The 22364-nt window shown below is 37.1% G+C and overlaps 1 pseudogene; it reads right to left on the bottom strand.

Moving 5' to 3' along the window:
- Nucleotides 1–439: 439 nt before the first annotated feature.
- On the bottom strand, nucleotides 440–21679 carry LOC143658443 (protein cornichon-like; annotated as a pseudogene).
- Nucleotides 21680–22364: the final 685 nt, after the last annotated feature.

Here is a 22364-nt window from a genome sequence, read left to right as displayed (position 1 = left end):
AATCATCTACAAAATAGACAAGGAAACTCATGATGTTTCCCACAGGTCAGTTATACATTTTCAGTTAGTCAAAAGCATCTGATATCTACAGCTAATTTATAAGTAGGTGGTATTTCAATAAAACCAAAATGAGCCCTAAAAGTTCCTATAAACAAAAGTTTCCAGTGGACTAAGGACAGTAAGCAATTAATGCAATCATTCAGAGGATTATGGCTGTCCCTTAAGAAGTACAAGTTCAAACCTGTCAATACCAGAGGTAATCATTTTATTTTAATTTATATGTAATTCCATTTAAATTCTCTATCCGAGTATAACATATGAAAACAATAAGGAGTAATTTTTTAAAGTAATTGATCAGATTCCACAGGCTACTCTTGGAAACAGGAACTTGCTGGATAGAATCCCTTCATTTGGTGGCTTTTGTATGCACTTAACTGGATCAAGTATTCTGTATGGTCTGAGAGCTCACCAAAACATGTATCATGCTGTACAGGTAGTAAAAAAAATGCTTAGGAGATAAAAAACTAATTTGCACCATCCTTCTTTCTCACAACATGCTAGAATATCTGCATTCATAATGGGTGTAGGATCATAGAGTCCTGGGCCACTCATCACTGGTCTACTCATATACCTCCAAATATGATATGCCAAGAGGGGCATATTGGAACCCAATGTGAGCCATTCGGCTGCACAAAAAGTCATGACACAGAAGAAAGCATGGATGAGGTACTCTGGATGTACAAGAGGGTTCAGGGTATTACACTGGTCTATAGAATTCTTGCAATCAGTCTTCAGTTCATCACATGCTATAATCTTGGTTCAAGAAGGACAACAACATTCAACATTTCTCTCTCAGATGGAAGGGCACATGGTGAACATGGCAGTGTCTGCTGGCTTTCTCGTGGCTCTACAGAAAGCTGTGGTCTTCTTAGTACTGAGCCAATATCAGTGTCTTAGTTTTGATATTTAAACATGATTATGTAAGATATTTCTTTTGGGAGAAGTTGGGTAGAGGTTAAACAGAGCTGAATATAGTCATTAAGAGAATTACACTGTTTTAAAACTACTAGGATTCAAATCCAACTACACATCTTAATAGCTATGTAAATTTGAGCAAGCTCTTTTATGTCTCTAAATACAAACATCCTCACTTTTAAAACGGGATAAAATGTATGTCTACTATCCAAGGAATTTGTGAAAAACAAATTAGGCAATGAATGCAGAGAATCTAACAAATCCCTTGGCACATAGGAGGAAATAACTAATCTTTAGCTTGTTCAATATAATGGGTATGTAGGAAATAAGAGTCAACTAATGCACTGTACTGGTTTGAAACTTTTATGTACCCCAGAAAAGCCACGTGCTTCTAATCCAATCTTAGAGAGACAGACCTATCATTGAGTGGAACATTTTGATTATGTTTTTCCATGGAGATATAATGTACCCAGTTGTAGGTGGGACTCTTCGATTAGGTTATTTCCATGGAGACATGACCTCTCCTATTCAAAGTGGGTCTTTATCCACTTACTGGAGTCCTTTAAGAGAGACATTTTGGGGATAACACAGATGATTGAAGATGCAGAAGGAAAAGATCAAAGAGATGCCAGAAACTAAGAGGGCTGTTTGAAACCAGAAGCTATGAGAGAAGGACATCAGACATTGCCATATGTATTCCCATGTGACAGAGAAACCTTGGATGTGAACAGCCTTTCTTGAGTGAAGCTATCCTTTTGTTGATGCCTTAATTGGGACATTTTCATGGCATAAAACTGTAAATTTGTAACCTAATAAATCCCATTTTAAAAAGCCAATCTATTTCTGCTATTTCTGGTATATTTCATTTTGGCAGCATTAGCAAACTGAGACACATACGACCTTTGGAATTTCATTTCAAAATCTAGCCAATACATGCTTTGCCAACTGAATCTTGCATATTATTTCAAAGAAAACTCTATACAGATTCAAAGTCCTTTGAAACGACTTATGTTAATGATTCAGCAACTCTGAATAATCCTGATTGGGCTGTTCCCATTTTTCTAATGGACATTTGGGTCATGATTTCAAACTAACTCCTAGAGATTACTTAAAACTGGTCTCTTTTATAGGTCAGTGAGGTGTAAGATCCCAACTTTAAATCAAGAGGCTCAACATCTTAGAAATCTTGTACTTTAACTGGCATTTCTTTTATCCAAACAAAAAGTGACTTCATTCTCTAATGACCAGCATATGAAATGTTTTACAAATGGTATATGATAAAGATGGAGTACATGTAGTACATGTAGTCTATTTTGGCAAATAGGTGATGGTTATGCTGTTTCTATTTATGAACCCACTCCTGTCTCCTGACAGCCTCGGAGGAAAACAATGCCAGATCTCAAAAATGAAACAAACAAACACAAATTCCCGGTTAAATTGTGGCTGAAGAATTCTCCTAAATGACTGTGATAAAAGCAGGTTTGGGAATCCATGAAGACCTAGTTGAAGCATACCACTTAAAGTAACACAGACATCAATGTCATTCGACAAACTATCAAATGTCATCTTTTTAAAAATCGATTATGTTTTCTTTCATGAATGTTGCATTTAGCATGTAAGACGAAAAACATTAAAAAAATACATTAATTTGGTAAGAAAGTCACCATTTAAGCATTCTTTCTTGTTTGTTTGCTTTCTCTTCTCAGACTCAGATGCTTCTAAAGGTAAGCTTAAGGAAAGAGGGAGAATAATAATAATTAAATGTACCTTCTCAAAGGTGAGTCCTTGCCTGATGTACTCTAAGCCAAATAGAGACACCGAGACTTTGAGAAAAAAATGAAAGAGCTTTATTGCAAAGAAGGGGGTGGATGCCAGGTGACACAGCTTGAATCTTTCTCCCTGAGCGAAAGAAGAGTTCATTAGATCAAACAAAGAGAAGTTGAGACAAGGATGTTAGGGATGATGGTGCATGGGGATTGGCTAGTAAACATTCAAATTTAAGCAAAATTAATAGCTGCTGTTATCATTAGCTGTTTGAAGCCTTTGAATTAGGGATTGCAAGTTTGCTTTTTCTACTGATTGGTTCTTTATTTTGATGAGTGAGCTGGCGATGTTGTCAGAACCGGTAATAATCAGACCTCTTGCTTTTCTTTTTAGTCCTGTTTTCCTCTTTCTTTAGCATCCTATAGGTTCCACTGGCAAGGTTTTGTATGTTCTGGATCATGTTAAGTTCAGGCTTCTATATTTGGTGCTTGCTTTACTAGGTTACTAATTCTGTAGGAAAAGAAGAAAGCAAGAACTTGTCCTGGAAGTAGTCAAGTTTTGCATTGGTAATTGAGAATGGGAAAAAACAACAGGAACTCAAGTCTTTCATTAATAATTGATAGTGTTACAAGTTAGTAAGGGAGGGGCTATTCTAGTGAGTTAGCATGTAATGGTCTTGGTTAGTACATCACGGCTTCAATCCCTTTTAATAAGAACCAAAGAGTAATGAGATGCGGTGAATAAGAAAGTCAAATAATATTATATCTATACAATCGCATTATCATTTAGCTCTTTATATATGAGGCTATAAAATATTTAATTATGATATAAGGCCAAAGAAAAATGATAGAAAAATGTTTCTGTGTGTACGTTATTTGATCTTTTCTGGAAAAGTGCATTGAAAGTAGACATGAAAGTATATTTAAAACATTAATTTGGAGGCTATTTTCATTTCTTTGGATTTTAATAAATTTCTTTTCAACTAGCGTATGCTATTGTAATATGACATAGAGTTCTGTTGTTTTGTTGTGTTTTTGAAGTGAGGAAATAGAGCAAGACCTGGTGTATGGCACAGAGTGCTTTTATGTTATATCTCCAATGCATCAGGCAGTAAATCCTAAATATCAGATGTATAACTATGAATAAAACATGGTCCTTGCCTCAGAAAGCCTAGGAACCAGGAGGAGATTGAAGCCTAAACACATAATTTCAATACCAGGTGTTTTACTTTGCAAAGCAGAAGGAAACCTAAAGGCAGAACAGTGATCCGGGCAGGGAGAAAGGTGATTATTATCCATTGTTACTGAGTACCTACTCTTAATCAAAAGCAGACTGGCCTATCAGAGATCTGGCAGTCCACGTCTTCTTGCAAGTGTACTGTTTCCTGATTATCCAGTGCCATTCATTTTTCCCATGTGGTTAGTGAGCACCTCTCCTCATCCTGCATCTCTTTGGAGATTAGAGTTCTCAGTCATACAGCCGTAGCATGGGAAAGCAGTGAGCAGGCAAAGGCATGTCAGGCTAAGAATGCATCTTGTCAAGTAGATTTACCATTTGGATTTTGTAATTTATTGTGCAGTGCTCCTGAGAAGAAGAAACCTACAGATTGTTTCCAACTATTGAGGTATGGATGCTTCTTTTCATGGCAAACTTGCTACGAAAAAGGAGCAAATAAGTCCTTCAAAACAAAAGAGCATAATTAAACACCAGACTTGAATGCAATCAGTGAAACAAGCCACCCACTTTTAAATGATTATGGTAATAATAGAACCGAAATGTACAGTGAGATGGCAAGCCTAAATGGTTAAAATAAAAATGTCTTCCCTATAACCATGCACTCCCTAGGTTCTTATGCAAGAGAAATGGGACATATGTCCACAGAAAAAAGACACCAACAAAAATGTTCATTGTAGCATTCTTCATAAGAGCAGAAATGGCTAATAATACAAATGTTTATCAACTGGAAAATAATATATAGACTTTTAATTAACAAAAGTTCGGTATAGTAACAAAATGAAATACTACTCATCAATACAAAGGCACAAAAAGACTGATTCACATAACAACAAAGAAGGACCTTAAACGCATTATATAAATTTGTTGTATAAATGATATAAAGAGTACATGGTTCCATTGTTATATGTTGACGGATAAGCAAAAGTAATATATGGTGTTAGAATAAGAAACCTGTGCCATGAGAGAAAGCGAAATGAAACATGATTGTATTGTAAATATTCTGGTGTAATAGAAATACTCTAAAATCTTAATTTGAATGGTGCTTGTATAGAATTATTCAATTACCAAAGCTCATCAAACACTACACATTCTGTGCATCTCATTACTATTATCCATAGTTCACATGGTGGTATTTTCCCCATAGTCCTGAACCATTATTTTTTTCATACATGTCTTTATTTTATTACACATCTACACATACACTGAATAAAGGGAATGCCAGTCGCAAGGCTTTTACAATCACATGGTCACACAACAGACGCTATATAGTTATAAATCAGTATCATAGATCAAGGCTACTGGATTGCAGTTCCACAATTTCTGGCTAGTCTATTACACTAGAAACCGAAAAAAAAAAAAAATCTACATAATGAGTCAGTAGGCATAATCATTTGTTAAATCGTAATTTCTCAATTACACCTGTCTCATCTCATTTGATCATTCTTTCAATCTTTAGAGATATCTGAGCAATGAGCATTTTAACTTCTTCATGATGGAAAGGGGTGTCATCCTTAAAGGATAAAGGAATTAAATTGGGTGATGCTGTTGGAGAGACTGTTACCCCCGGGTTTCAGGGTTTATCTGGTGTAGGATCAAAATGGAGGCCTTATGTTTCTGAACATAAGTACTTACTAAGTAAAACTTTTATAGGGTCTTAGATGTAAACTCCACTTACCTGCTAAGATCCATATGTTCTTATCAGCTGCAATTCTGTAAATTTGAACACAATATTATTTAAATTATTATTTAAAAGAGCAGTACATGACCTTCCCTGTGCATTTGAGTATCCTGGGAAGCTTTAAAAAATACTGATCTCTGAATTCCACCTCCTATGATTTTGATTTAATTTTTTGGGGTTGTGGCCTAAACGTGAAGACTTTTAAAGGCTCTCTAGATGATACTATTCTGCAGTTCAGGTTGCAAACAACTATTTTAAGGTTTATGCTTTTTGAAACTTTTCAAAATAAAGTTTATAACTTTCTTTTAGCTACTCACATTGGCCTAATATTCCTTATGCATAAAGGAATAAAAGTCAAGACTAAGACGCACCTAGATCCCTAAAAATCTTTAAGGATTTAGGGAGAAAGTCAACTCTGACTCATTGTTTAAAAATATTGAAGTGCTGCCCACAAAATTTTTGTCATTCCTTTACTTAAGAAATTCCAGAGATTGTTTGGAAAGTAGGGAGAAATTTCATGTCTTCAGTCATCAGGGAAGACTGAGGAAAAATATATAAAACACCTGACAGAGGGTGGGCCACGGTGGCTCAGCAGGCAAGAATGCTTGCTTGCCATGCCAGAGGACCCGGGTTCGATTCCCGTGCCTGCCCATGTAAAAAATAAAAATTAAAAAAAAAAGCAAAAAAAACACCCAACAGAATAAAATGCACAATAAATGTTAGTTTGTATCTCTCTAATCTTCTCCTTCAAAAGCTGTGTAATGAATGTGCAGGACATCTCCTTCAATAGGTGCTGTTCTATTTTTTATTTTTATTTGTTGTCTCATAAAGGAATTGCTTCAAATCAAGGATCAGCAACCTACAGCCTAAATCCAGACTGCCACTTGTTTGAGTACAGTCTTTGAGCTAAGAAGTGTTTCTACGTTTTAAATGGTTTACAGAAGTCAAATAAAAAATACCTGTATGGAATTCAAATATTTCAGTGTTCATAAATAAAGTTCTATTGGAGCACAGCCATGCCCATTTATTTCTATATCATCTATGGCAAAGTAAGTGCTACACAGAGTAGAGTGTAGTAGTTGTGACAGAGACCATATGGTCACATAGTCTAATATATTTACTCGCTGGCCCTTCATGAAATATCTGGGTCAACCTCTGTTCTGAAGGTTTTGGGGAAAGAAGTGCTTTATAACCCTAGAAATCTGTCTCCAATACATTCATCCTATTTTGACCTCATTGTGGCACGAAGAAATCAAACAAATAGAGGGGAGCAAATGTCGTTCTCAATTTGTGCAGATTAAAGTCAATGAGCTTATAAGAAAATTTCAAAGTGAAAAAAAAAACATTGCTTGCCTTTCAAGACAAAACAAAACAAGACAAAGAAATATAATTAGCATCTAGATTCAGAGATAAGCATCAGTGTTTGAGTGTCAAGATTCTTTCTACTAGCAAACATACTACTGTTTAGCATTAGTCTGAGAAACTCTCTGGAAAAATAAATTTAGAGTCTGAAATAGACTAAGGCAGTGGCTACAGATAATTATACTCATGAGGAGAAAAAAAATTTATTTGGTATTATTGGACATCACACATATACTTTATTGTAGAGAAAAATAATGGGTGTCTAGATTAAATCTTGATGTCAAAACCGATTTCACATTTTCCATTCAGAATCCGTTAGTAAAGACATTATTGAAATAGAGAATTAAAATTTCTGATTTTGAGGCAACACCTTGACCCATCCTATTTCAAACGTACAACAGTGGGGCTAAACCAACCGTATTTTACTGGGACCCTATATTCTTATGCAATATAGAGTTTGAAGTACTGCAACAGAAAGTAGTTGGCATGTAACAAATTAATGCTAGAGGGAATGGGGTCAAATTTTAAATTTGCTAATCATTGGTTTGTTAGCTTCAGCAGTTTCCCCAGCCTCTTTGTTTAATCTATATCTTTGTAAAACAGAACTGTGAATAGCAACCGTTGTGAAAAGTAAAGGAAATTAACCCACGACAAAGGTTCTGTCCAAAGTTATCTAAATATAGCGTATCATTTAAAAAATATATTTTTTAGGTACCAGAAGTGGCAGAGAGAAAACAGTGGGGCTCTATATGCAGGGAGCCTGGACTTTCCATACTACTTAGAGAGGTTTGTCCGGGAGGAAGTTGCAGCAAGAGATAAAAGGAAAGAGCGAGAAGTCTGGGTACAATTCAAGGGCTCTAGCTCTATCTGATTGGGTTATTCCCAAGCCTAACATTTGATTCTTGCTCACAGGATGAAGTAGAAGTTCACCTTGCAGGGTGAAATCAGGAGTCTGCATTTCTCCGCTCTGACCCTTGGTTCACTCTCCCAACTCCTTTCAATATGTGGGTTCAATAAATTGCTCCCTCTTTTAGTCTTTTTAGCTTTAGGAGTATTAATAGAACCCTACTATTACTGGCCCATCTGGGAATATTGCACTCTTCCTTATATTTTGGCCACACTTTTGTAAACATTGTTTATTAATCTCTTTTCAAAGTGCCTTAATTTGAGCATCATAGGTATTTCCTGCTGGGACCCTGACTAATAGAACACTTCATGAGAGTTTATCAGGATGAAATAAGCACGTTCCTGTAAAGCACTGAAAACAATGTCTGCCCTGTATTCAAGCCCCTGGTAAAAGACTAGCTGTCATTAACAGAATTGCTCAGTTTAATTGTCACTGCAATAACTTCCAAGCACTCAGTTCCTGCATGGATGAATATTTCTGAGCTTTTTAAAAGATCCCTCCTCATCCTTTCGAGATTCTACTAAGTAACTCTCTGGGGGACTTCAGCAGCCTCTTGGCAGTCATTCAGAGGCGGCAGCAGCTTCAAGGTCAAATATCCTGAGTTGCCAGAGGCCAGGGTCACTCTGTGTGCTCAAGCAGAGCCAGTTTCCTCCAAGCCATGTGGAAAAGAAACTTCTTTCCAGAAGCAGAAAGATAAAAACATGATCCTAATTTTATAGGGGCATGAAGGGAGGTGGTGTGCAATCATCCCACTCAATCTCACTCAACAAAGCAGGTGGCACCATTTTGAGAAAGGGAAGAAAATAATATTTTCAATCTGGACACTAGAAAATGTATTTTGCACCTAAATGTGACCCTTCATAAAGGTAATGAACATTTTATGTGTCTGCAGGGAGAGTTTCTTTTTGGTTTCCCCCTAATCGCTGGCCCCATCACAACAATGACCACCTTCCCGTCTGGTCTCCCCGACTTCAGTGACCATTTGCCATCCTAAAGCCTGAGTCACCTTCCTCAACTGACTATATCTGCTTGGGTTGTTCCCAAGCCTAACATTTGATCCTTGCTCACAGGATGAAGTAGAAGTCAATCGGCATGACTCCCAAATACATTTCTTAGTTGAATAAAACATTTCATGTTCTATTCAACTCAATACCTTGGAGTTCCCTGGGCATCTGGATGAGCTTTATACTTTATTCTATGAGGTGCTTATTCCTGTTTTAGAATTTGTTTTTCCCTTGACTTGATGTTCTCTCCCTGCCTTCCTTCTGTGTTTACCTAGCCAGCTCCTACTGTTTATTCAAGTTTCAACTTAGTCCTAAGGAAATTTTATCCGTCCCCCAAATCTGGCGAGACACCGATTTTCTCTACCACTGTAGCTCACTGCGCAGATCTCTATTACAGCTGCTGCCACAAAAGTGAGACTTTCAGCTCACTTTCTTGTACTGCGTTTCCATCCCATCCCCGAACCTCATATTATAACATGAATAAGTGTTGAATAAGTCCCTGGCAAATTAATAAATGAATAAGTAAATGAAGAAATGGGAAACAAGAACAAGAAACCACTATAGACCTGTGCTGCTATACAACTATTAATATCATAATTATTATTAAATGTAGTTTTCTCTCCAAAGCTGTTCATGAATAAAATTTTTCTAAAAGCATTTGCTCCAGCCTGGTAACAACGTGGGTTCCACAGTCTAACTTTCCCAGCCAACTAAACCTCCTGATCCAACACCTTAGTCTCTGGAAACAATCCCCCCCCTCCCCTTCGGCCAGCTGTCCCTGAAAACACTCATTCTCGTGTGTTTTATCATGCTTTTCTTAAACTAGGATTGCTCAGCCTATATATTTCAAAGTCTGGATAAAATTAATCCTTTGTGAACCTTTACCATACTTTCTAATCACGATTACTCTCTACAAACTTTTTTCTATCCTAGTATTTGTGGCTAATATTTGAGAGTGGTTATATAATCTAATGATGACTGGATTTGGCGATAACTCCATCTACTGTGTAACTTTAACCTTGGAAAACAGTTTACCCTCTCTGGACCTCTGTTTCCTCATCTAAAGCATAGCTACAATCATAATTATTTTGCCTTTGGGTTGTTAGGTACAAATAGGTATTTGGAAGTATATAGCACAAGTTCTAGCACTCAGGACTGGAATGCAATGAGCAACAGTTTGCCAGTCACAGTTGGTTCCCACTTGCTTCTGGACCTCTTTTCAAGAAGCATATCCCTTTTCATTTTCAGATGTGTTCATTTTAAGTCATTCACTGCATTGGCAAAATGTGGGAAGTATGCATGACCAACATGGGCCAAATTAGGAATTAGTGGTTCAGCATTTTTAGGACAGACAGTGGGAAGAGAAAAAGATGAGAGGATGCAGGAGAAAAGGGAAAAAGAAAAAAACAGAAAAACAATGTCCTCAGCCAAGTCTATGAAGAAGAGATTGGACCAACTTGTCTGAAAGCTTATCAAACTGCAAACACCTTTAAGTCTGAGAACATTTAGGGCAGAGTTTGGTGCAAATTGACAGCTTACTTTTTTTTTATTAATTAAAAAAATTAACTAACACAACATTTAGAAATCATTCCATTCTACATATAAAATCAGTAATTCTTAATATCATCACATAGATGCATATTCATCATTTCTTAGTACATTTGCATCGATTTAGAAAAAGAAATAGAAAGACAGCAGAAAAAGAAATAAAACGATAAGAGAGAGAAAAAAATAATAAAAAAATAAAAAACAAAAAAATATATAAAAAATAAAAAAAGCTAACCTCAGATGCAGCTTCATTCAGTGTTTTAACATAATTACATTACAATTAGGTAGTATTGTGCTGTCCATTTCTGAGTTTTTGTATCCAGTCATGTTGCATAGTCTGTATCCCTTCAACTCCCATTACCTTACCCTATTTCTATCTCCTGATGGTCTCTGTTACCAATGACATATTCCAAGTTTACTCTCTAATGTCGGTTCACATCAGTGGGACCATACAGTACTTGTCCTTTAGTTTTTGGCTAGTCTCACTAAGCATAATGTTCTCTAGGTCCATCCATGCTATTACATGCTTCATAAGTTCATTCTGTCTTAAAGCTGCATAATATTCCATCGTGTGTATATACCACAGTTTGTTTAGCCACTCGTCTGTTGATGGACATTTTGGCTGTTTCCATCTCTTTGCAATTGTAAATAATGCTGCTATAAACATTGGTGTGCAAATGTCCGTTTGTGTCTTTGCCCTTAAGTTCTTTGAGTAGATACCTAGCAGTGGTATTGCTGGGTCATATGGCAATTCTATATTCAGCTTTTTGAGGAACTGCCAAACTGCCTTCCACAGTGGTTGCACCATTTGACATTCCCACCAACAGTGGATAAGTGTGCCTCTTTCTCCACATCCTCTCCAGCACTTGTCATTTTTTGTTTTGTTGATAATGGCCATTCTGGTGGGTGTGAGATGATATCTCATTGTGGTTTTTATTTGCATTTCTCTAATGGCCAGGGACATTGAGCATCTCTTTATGTGCCTTTTGGCCATTTGTATTTCCTCTTCTGAGATGTGTCTGTTCAAGTCTTTTTCCCATTTTGTAATTGGATTGGCTGTCTTTTTGTTGTTGAGTTGAGCAATCTCTTTATAAATTCTGGATACTAGACCTTTATCTGATATGTCGTTTCCAAATATTGTCTCCCATTGTGTAGGCTATCTTTCTACTTTCTTGATGAAGTTCTTTGATGCACAAAAGTGTTTAATTTTGAGGAGCTCCCATTTCTTTCTTTCTTTTTTCAGGGCTCTTGCTTTAGGTTTAAGGTCCATAAAACCGCCTCCAATTGTAAGTTTCATAAGATATCTCCTTACATTTTCCTCTAACTGTTTTATGGTCGTAGACCTAATGTTTAGATCTTTGATCCATTTTGAGTTAACTTTTGTATAGGGTGTGAGATACGGGTCCTCTTTCATTCATTTGCATATGGATATCCAGTTCTCTAGGCACCATTTATTGAAAAGACTGTTCTGTCCCAGGTGAGTCGGCTTGACTGCCTTATCAAAGATCAAATGTCCATAGATGAGAGGGTCTATATCTGAGGACACTATTTGATTCCATTGGTTGATATATCTATCTTTATGCCAGTACCATGCTGTTTTGACCACTGTGGCTTCATAATATGCCTTAAACTCAGGCAGCATGAAACCTCCAGCTTAGTTTCTTTTCCTCAAGATACTTCTAGCAATTCGGGGCACCCTGCCCTTCCAGATAAATTTGCATATTGGTTTTTCTATTTCTGAAAAATAAGTTGTTGGGATTTTGATTGGTATTGCATTGAATCTGTAAATCAATTTAGGTAGGATTGACATCTTAACTATATTTAGTCTTCCAATCCATGAACACGGTATGCCCTTCCATCTATTTAGGTCTTCTGTGATTTCTTTTAACAGTTTTTTGTAGTTTTCTTTGTATAGGTCTTTTGTCTCTTTAGTTAAATTTATTCCTAAGTATTTTATTCTTTTAGTTGCAATTGTAAATGGGATTCATTTCTTGATTTCACCCTCAGCTTGTTCATTGCTAGTGTATAGAAACACTACCAATTTTTGAATGTTGATCTTGTAACCTGCTACTTTGCTGTACTCATTTATTAGCTGTAATAGTTTTGCTGTGGATTTTTCAGGGTTTTCGACATAAAGTATCTTATCATCTGCAAACAGTGATAGTTTTACTTCTTCCTTTCCAATTTTGATGCCTTGTATTTCTTTTTCTTGTCTAATTGCTCTGGCTACAACCCCAAACACAATGTTGAATAACAGTGGTGATAATGGATATCCTGGTCTTGTTCCTGATCTTAGGGGGAAAGTTTTCAATTTTTCCCCATTGAGAATGATATTAGCTGTGGGTTTTTCATATATTCCCTCTATCATTTTAAGGAGGTTCCCTTGTATTCCTATCCTTTGAAGTGTTTTCAACAGGAAAGGATGTTGAATCTTGTCAAATGCCTTCTCTGCATCATTTGAGATGATCATGTGATTTTTCTGCTTTGATTTGTTGGTATGGTGTATTACATTAATTGATTGTCTTATGTTGAACCATCATTGCATACCTGGAACGAATCCTACTTGGTCATGATGTATAATTCCTTTAATGTGTTGCTGGATTCGATTTGCTAGAAATTTGTTGAGGATTTTTGCATCTATATTCATTAGAGAGATTGGTCTGTAGTTTTCTTTTTTTGTAATATCTTTGCCTGGTTTTGGTATGAGGGTGATGTTGGCTTCATAGAATGAATTAGGTAGCTTTCCCTCCACTTCAGTTTTTTTGAAGAGTTTGAGCAGGGTTGGTACTAATTCTTTCTGGAATGTTTGGTAGACTTCACATGTGAAGCCCTCTGGTCCTGGACTTTTCTTTTTGGGAAGCTTTTGAATGACTGATTCAATTTCTTTACTTGTGATTGGTTTGTTGAGGTCATCTATTTCTTCTTGAGTCAAAGTTGGTTGTTCATGCCTTTCTAGGAACTTGCCCATTTCATCTACATTGTTGTATTTATTAGCATAAAGTTGTTCATAGTATCCTGTTATTACCTCCTTTATTTCTGTGAGGTCAGTGGTTATGTCTCCTCTTCCATTTCTGATCTTATTTATTTGCATCCTCTCTCTTCTTCTTTTTGTCAATCTTGCTAACGGCCCATCAATCTTGTTGATTTTCTCATAGAACCAACTTCTGGTCTTATTGCTTTTCTCTATTGTTTTCATGTTCTCAATTTCATTTATTTCTGCTCTAATCTTTGTTATTTCTTTCCTTTTGCTTGCTTTGGGGTTTGTTTGCTGATTTTTCTCCAGCTCTTCCAAGTGGACAGTTAATTCCCGAATTTTTGCCCTTTCTTCTTTTTGATATAGGCATTTAGGGCAATAAATTTCCCTTTAGCACTGCCTTTGCTGCGTCCCATAGGTTTTGATATGTTGTGTTTTCATTTTCATTCACCTCAAAATATTTACTAATTTCTCTTGTAATTTCTTCCTTGACCCACTGGTTGTTTAAGAGTGTGTTGTTGAGCCTCCACATATTTGTGAATTTTCTGGCACTCTGCCTATTGTTGATTTCCAACTTCATTCCTTTATGATCTGAGAAAGTGTTGTGTATGATTTCAATCTTTTTAAATTTGTTGAGACTTGCTTTGTGACCCAGCATATGGTCTATCTTTGAGAATGATCCATAAGCACTTGAGAAAAAGGTGTATCCTGCTGTTGTGGGATGTAATGTCTTATAAATGTCTCTTAAGTCTAGCTCATTTATTGTAATATTCAAATTCTCTGTTTCTTTATTGATCCTCTGTCTAGGTGTTCTGTCCAATGATGAGAGTGGGTTATTGAAGTCTCCAACTATTATGGTAGATGTGTCTATTTCCCTTTTCAGTATTTGTAGTGTTTTCCTCACGTATTTTGGGGCATTCTGATTCGGTGCATAAATATTTATGACTGTTATGTCTTCTTTTTTAATTGTTCCTTTTATTAGTAGATAGTATCCTTCTTTGCCTCTTTTAACTGTTTTACATTTGAAGTCTAATTTGTTGGAGACTAGTATAGCTACTCCTGCTCTTTTATGGTTGTTATTTGCATGAAATATTTTTTCCCAACCTTTCACTTTCAACCTATGTTTATCTTTGTGTCTAAGATGTGTTTCTTGTAGACAGTATATAGAAGGATCCTGTTTTTTAATCCCTTCTGCCAGTCTATGTCTTTTGATTGGGGAATTCAGTCCATTAACATTTAGTGTTATTACCGTTTGGGTAATACTTTCCTCTACCATTTTGCCTTTTGTATTATATATATCATATCTAATTTTCCTTCTTTCTACACTCTTCTCCACACCTCTCTCTTCTGTCTTTTCGTATCTGACTCTAATGCTCCCTTTAGTATTTCTTGCAGAGCTGGTCTCTTGGTCTCAAATTCTCTTAGTGACTCTTTGTCTGAAAATGTTTTAATTTCGCCTTCATTTTTGAAGGACAATTTTGCTGGATATAGAATTCTTGGTTGGCAGTTTTCCTCTTTTAGTAATTTAAATATATCATCCCACTGTCTTTTTGCCTCCATGGTTTCTGCTGAGAAATCTACATATAGTCCTATTGGGTTTCCGTTCTATGTGATGGATTGTTTTTCTCTTGCTGCTTTCAAGAGCCTCTTTTTCTCTTTGACCTCTGACATTCTAACTGGTAAATGTCTTGGAGAACACCTATTTGGGTCTATTCTCTTTGGGGTGCGCTGCACTTCTTGGATCTGTAATTTTAGGTCTTTCATAAGAGTTGGGAAATTTTCAGTGATAATTTCTTCCATTAATTTTTCTCCTCCTTTTCCCTCCTCTTCTCCTTCTGGGACACCCACAACACGTATATTTGTGCGCTTCATATTATCATTCAATTCCCTGAGCCCCTGCTCAAATTTTTCCATTCTTTTCCCTATAGTTTCTGTTTCTTTTTGGATTTCAGATGTTCCATCCTCCAGTTCACTAATTCTAACCTCTGTCTCTTGAAATCTACCATTGTAGGTTTCCATTGTTTTTCATCTCCTCTACTGTATCTTTCATTCCCATAAGTTCTGTGATTTGTTTTTTCAGACTTTCCATTTCTTCTTTTTGTTCATCCCTTGCCTTCTTCATGTCCTCCCTCAATTTATTGATTTGGTTTTTGAAGAGGTTTTCCATTTCTGTTCATATATTCAGAATTAGTTGTTTCAGCTCCTGTATCTCATTTGAACTATTGGTTTGTTTCTTTGACTGGGCCATATCTTCAATTTTCCTGGTGTGATTTGTTATTTTTTGCTGGTGTCTCGACATTTAATCAGATTTCCCTGAGTATGAGACCCAGCAGGTTGAAAGACTTTCCTGTGAAGTCTCTGGGCTCTGTTTTTTTTATCCTGCCCAGTATGTGGTGTTTGTCTGCCTGCGGGTCCCACCAGCAAAAGATGTTGTGGCTCCTTTATTAATGCCACTATTGGTGTTTGGTTGGACCCAGTCCCTGCCACTGTCGGAGACTCCCTCCTCTCCCTCCGGGCAGCCGCTTGTGCGGGAGGGGCCCTGGCCGCCGGCCGCCACGGCTTGGGGAGCTCGCTGATCCGAGACTCACCGCCGGACTGGGAAGCTGCCTGTGGGGAAGGGGCACCAGCCGCCGGCGGCTACGAGTTGGGGAGCTCGCTGATCGAGACTCACCGCTGGACCATGAAGCCACCTGTGGGGGAGGGGCACCAGCCGTTGCCCTTGTGGAGCTCACTGATCCAAGACTCACCGCCGGACTGGAAAGCTGCCTGTGGGGGAGGGGCGCCGGTTGCTGGCCGCCGTGGCTTGGGGAGCTCACTGATCCGAGACTCACCGCCAGACCGGGAAGCCACCTGTGGGGGAGGCGCACCAGTCGCCGGCCGCCGCGGCTTGGGGAACTTGCCTCCCGAGACTCTCAGCCAGTCTGGGAAGGAGGGAGGGAGGGGTGCTGGCTTCCAGCCGCCACGGCCCGGGGAAGCACGCGCCACTCGTGGAGCTCACTGCAGCAGAGTCTCGCAACTGATCCAGCCAGTCCAGACTGGGGTACTCTGTGTGTCCAGTCCCTGCCGTGGCCCCGGGAGCTGTTCTGTACTGTTTCTTGTCACTTAGTAGTTGCTCGGGAGGAGGAACTAAGACGCGCGTACCTTACTAAGCTGCCATCTTGGTCCTCTCTCCGACAGCTTACTTTGCAAAACAGAAGTAACAGCTGATTACCACGTAGCCAGAATTTCATTGTTTTCCAGCCATTTTAATTAAGGCAGCATATAGAATGATCAAAATCTCAGCTGTTTCTTTTTTGTTTTTTAACTCAATTCCTTCTTTATTTGGAATCTTGTATATGAAAACATAATAATTTTTTTCTCTTTCAATCTTTCTACTTACTACACTAGAATATTTAATGTGCCCAACAATAAAATCTTTTATAATTTTTGTTATAGGATGAAAAAGGGAGGTATCATTGTTGGGAAAAGCAAAAGAAATTTGTTTGAAAATAAATTATTTTGTACTTCTATAGCAAGAAGCTAAGCACAGTTATTTAACATGTATTTGGCAAATACATTTTGTGATGAATGTTTATTTATGACCCACAAATAGAATTTATTTTGGTCTAGAAAATTCTGTAAAACCATCTGCATGGATCAAATCAAGTTGGTAATGTCTAAAACATAAGCTGGAAAATTAGATATCACTATCTTGAAATTGTCAAGGTTATTTGTTTTTCCATTGAATAGTCATGATTGATAAAGTTTGATTTTAGCAGCAGAAATCTTCTATGACAATAAATCTCATGTAAAATCCAAATATTAAAAGTGAAAAAGAATTGCAATCATAGCTTTCAACTTGCTTTTATCCTTTCACGCTTTTCTCAAATACTCTTTATGCTTATTATATGCTAAATATCGTCCCTCATGAAGCATAAAGTCAAATGAACTTTAATGGAACTACTCTTATTATTTGGCAATGACCAGTGGGGTTATTTGCAATCTTTCCTTCCTGATATAGAGACTGTCATAAAGGATTCGTGTGCTGAATTAAAGCACTCACTAATGGTGATTTCCCTTCCCTAGATATTTCTGAGATACTTAAACTTTGCTTCACTTGATGATACTTAAATCTGGCTTCCCCCCTTCCCCCCAATAATTCCCACTGGTTTTTTTTCCTTCCCTCCTTTCTTTTTCTCATTTTTCAAGGCCACCAAGAATTTCAGTCTCTTGGTAGCAGTGGCACTACGTGAGTTACTATGGTAACAATGCATTCTGGGGGATAACAAAAGTAAATATGCATGCACTATGTCAGCACATCAGCTGTTAATTCCTGGTAGAGGTCTGAAATTGTGTACAGCAGCCTTTTACTTTGAAAATGTTCCAATTTGTTTTTTTTAAATACATATTTTGTTAATTGAATACTTGCAGTTTATTAATTAGAAACAAGAAAACACTTTTAACAGCTATTTAAGGACGGTCAGAGAAAGAATAAAAATTGATTCTTTAAAGGCAAAAATGATTTGATAACTCTAGTAAAAGGGGCTAAATAATTAGTCATGCTAAAAAAGATCAAAATGACATACAATTTAAAGTATAGGATTTTACGGAGACTTCTCTATTGATCTCTTAAATTCAGGAAGCAAAAGAATAAATATTTACTAAATAATAACGTCCTATGGTAGTATAATAGAATCAGAAACTTTAAGAATAAAAAGGATCCTGGAAAACTCTCCAAATCCAAGGTAACATAGTGAGGTGGAGCCTTCCTATCTTGAAATAATCCCTTTCATTCCACTATCTCCCAATGAATACTTAGAGTGTTTTAACAAATAGGGTTTAATAACCAGGTGCTCTTTTGTCTACTTACTCTGCTGCCAGGATCCAAATTCTTAATTCAGCCTTCAACCTTGACCCTGAAAACTATCTTCTACATTTCCAGAGGAAATTGCCAGTTCTTCAAAGCATGTTGCATAGTCTGAGCAACTTGTTTTCACTTTCAAGTCCTTTCTTGAAGTGTACTCAGCCTTGTTTGGTGCGGCAATATCCTACTATTGCACCATTTGGCTTCTTTGCTCCACAACCAAACTATTTGCGGCCGCATGAAAAAAACTCCAGTGATTTTTCATGCTTCTGTAGTTTTGCTCAGGCATTTAACTTTGACTGTGATACATGCCATTCTTGCCATGTTAGAAAAGACCTTGCATAATTGAGCACATAGTATGAAGAACACCATCTATGGTCTTTCCCCTAATCTAACCCAAGCTCCAACATTTCTATCTGGTTTTGTTTTGGAGACCTTACAACATTTTTGTGCATATCTGTCTTAACAGTTCACCATGTTACAATTATGAGTTTACAACTCCATCCTTCCCTCTGGACCATGCTTATAAGCAAGTACCATATCTGCCTCACCTTTGTGTTCCAGGCACAAACATGGGACCTGGAACATGTAATGGTGAATGACCAGATGAATAGCCAAACCTTCTCAAATATAGAATCATTGTTCTTGACACCTACAAAGCAGGAAATTGTTTATAAAAGAAAACATAAATTATTTTATTTTTTCCCTTGCAGTAGACCTCAAGAGAAAGGAAATATTGCTTCACCGACCCTCTCATCAACTGGTTGTTAACAATAGATCCATTCTCCCAAAGAAAAAATTTACTTTAGAAATACACGAAAAATCCTGGCTACCTTTTAGTCCTGTATAGTTTATACTACCAGACCATAAAACGCTTTTCATACACAGTGCTGTTCTCCTACTCTTTATAACTGTAGGTCCTAATGCTCTCATTTGGAATTTGTAAGGTTAAATATCCTCTCTTTCAAGTAAAAACTTTTGACTCTTTGTTCATTTTAATCATATCTATTGTCCAGATTACACTTTGAGCCCCATCAGTTCTTTATCATCAGGCATAATATATAGTTCCTTCACCATCCTGATTGTACCAGCTGCAAACAATACTCTTAGGCAATTTGATATGCAATATTAACTCCTAGAAATGCTGTTATTTGCTTTGAAGACAGAGAGATAAGAAAGTATTATCTATTTTTTGTCAACAAATACAATAATGTTAAATAATAATAGTAATAGCCAGGTATCGATTTTTTATTCTGTGAGCCAGAATAAAACTATTGTGATAATAGTTTTACATATATTGTCTCACACAAACCTGCAAACAACACTGTGATGGAGATAAGATGACTATAATTTAATATATGAGAAAACAAAGCCTTACAGAGGAGTGCCTTTGCCCAACACCAAAACATCCTCATGCTTCTGATGTTAAACTATGGGCTCTCTTGACAGAAAATATATATTTTTAAATTGTCCAGGCCATGGTGACTCAGCAGGCAAGAATGCTTGCCATGCCAGAGGACCTGGGTTTGATCCCCAGTGCTTGCCCATGTAAAAAAAAAGAAGAAGAAGAAAAAAAAACCAGTTATAAAATTGTCCATACACTTTCCTTACATTTTAAAAAATTTACCAAGGCAATTTTCATATAATTATATAAAAATAATTAAATTTCTACTCTATGGTTCCATATCAGATTTAGTGGTCTTAGTGAAATCAAACAAGGACATGGATGTATAAGAATGCAGGGAGACAAATAGTGTAAGTGCTTAGAAGAAGGAATTCTGTTTCTTGGTATATTCTTGGTTAACAGAGAGCAGGCACAATACAGTGTGTATGTACTGTTGTCTTCTGTGGCAAAAGGCAGCTACAAGAGACATATTGAAAAAATTATCATTTTGATTGTGTTGCAAAATACATTTTTCATCTGCAGTATACTATATGGTGATGAAAACTAGCCTGTGAAACCTATTCCTGGAAGTCTGATTATTATTTGTGAAAGAATGTGTGAAGGACAATTTTGCAAACTATAACTGCCATAGAATTTTAAAAGTTTGGAATCAACTTTGCCTTCCTGAGGTGTTTCTAACCCAGAGGCAAAGAATTGATACCTCTTAAACATTTACCCTTTGCTCAGTCCCAACGAATGCCTTCATCTCATAAAAATAAAGCACAGTTAACATCTTTTCTCCTACAGATAATTTATCATCTCCAAAACCTCTGTCTTTTGAAAGTCCAACCTTTCAATTGGCAAGAGATGTGATGGAGGAAAAAAAAAATGTAAGAGTGGGAAACACGATTGAGTATGCAGAAAATTCCCTGGTGAGGTAAAGAAGGACAGAGATTTAGAATCACTGTCTTCCAATGGAAACCTTTAAGTAACTAACTTGTAAATGATGAGTGAAAGAACAGAAAAACATCAAAAAAGGTAGGTACTTAAATAGACTGAGTGTTCTTTTATCCTTTTAAAACTAAGCCTGGGGAAAAAAAGATAAATGCACTTGTATACTGAAACACAGACAATTTTACATGCAATTTCAGTAGATACACAGATTTTCCAAATCTTTCCTACACACTTTTTAGTGTGTTGGTGTGTGTGTTCTAATCTGCCCCTTGCAGTACGTTTTAAGGCTTTATCATCCGTATTTTTTATATAAGAGATCTAAAGGCTAAGAGTTTTCTTCAATATACCCAAGATCATCTCATTGACAAGGTTGGAGATTTAAATTTCAGGTTGCCTGTTGTAATTTCATGCTCCCCTCCCCCATACTCATTTTGATTTTGATTTTTATAGAGTGTGTGAGTGTGTGTGTGTGTGTAAGAGAGAGAGAACCTACTATAAGCTGGCAACATTCACAAAACCAACATAAATGAAAAGTCATTTTAACAACATGAATTTGGAAGGATTTTAACTTAAAATAGTTACAAATGTATGTATCTGTTACCACATCATATCAGACATCTATTGTATGCCACTTCATATTTCCTTGATGCATCCTTTTCATTCCAGCTACTGCTGTGCAACCACTGTACAGGAGAAGACGGCAAGCAGCTCACTAGGGTCTTGGTCTTAGAGCTTCTGTGATGCCAAAGCACAGGAAGCAGGTCTAAACTCATTCTGCACGTAAGGCTGCGCAATCAGAATCTTGTTGGTTTTCAGTGAGGCCCAGAATAAGACAGAGCTTTCCAGCAGGTCCAGGCAATGGTACATGTGGTGCTGCCAAATAATTCACACATTCAACAATACTATAATAATCTGGGATGGAAAGTTTGGTGTGCTGAGTATCTGGAAAGTCCCAACAGGGAGTCTTCTCTGAGATTCCTAGGGCCTGGAGAAAAGCCATACCTTCTGCAGCAGAGAACTTTTGAGAATATGAGATGCAGCATCTGACATGCTACTGGGCCGTAGTGGAAACTGAGGTGCTATCCATGGATGGAAGTGGGATAATTTGATGCATCTAGTGTCCATGTGACCATAACTACCCTTCATGCTTTATCATGTTAGGCAAATGCAGTAGCAGTACACCAAGGCAGCAAAGGAAGTGATATGTCAGAATGGAGACAAGCTGGTTCAAAGGGTACAAATAAATTATATGTACATGTGACTCAGATTCCATATTTCCTCTGTCACACCAACATTTCTCCCTCAATTTGTACAATCCCTCAATTATTTTGGTTGACTAGTTTTTATGACCGACTGATGGAAGAAGAAAATTTAAGCCTTGTTCATAGAAGGATCAGTATGATAATTAGCTGCAAATCCCAAATGGAATGCTGCTATTCCCAAATTCCTCCCAGTGATTAGAGCTCTGTACACTGCATCTAGTCATGAATGGTATACTGAAACTCCTGGGTAAATTATTGATTGGTTAGTAAAATTGGAGGAAAAAATCCTGGGGTAGAGGTCTATGACTGGACTTTGAGAAAGCAGCATGGAGTGTGAAGCTGTTTGTGTTTCACACTAGTGACTGTCACACAGTAAGCACTGAAGAGAAGGCACTCACTACTAAGTGAATGCCTGGTTAGCACATTAGCCCATGAATGCCATGACCAAGGTAGCAGGAAAGAAAACTATAATG

This window comes from Tamandua tetradactyla, chromosome 16 (genome assembly GCF_023851605.1).
Source record: "Tamandua tetradactyla isolate mTamTet1 chromosome 16, mTamTet1.pri, whole genome shotgun sequence".
NCBI lineage: Eukaryota > Metazoa > Chordata > Mammalia > Pilosa > Myrmecophagidae > Tamandua > Tamandua tetradactyla.
This window is presented reverse-complemented; position numbering and strand designations above follow the sequence as displayed.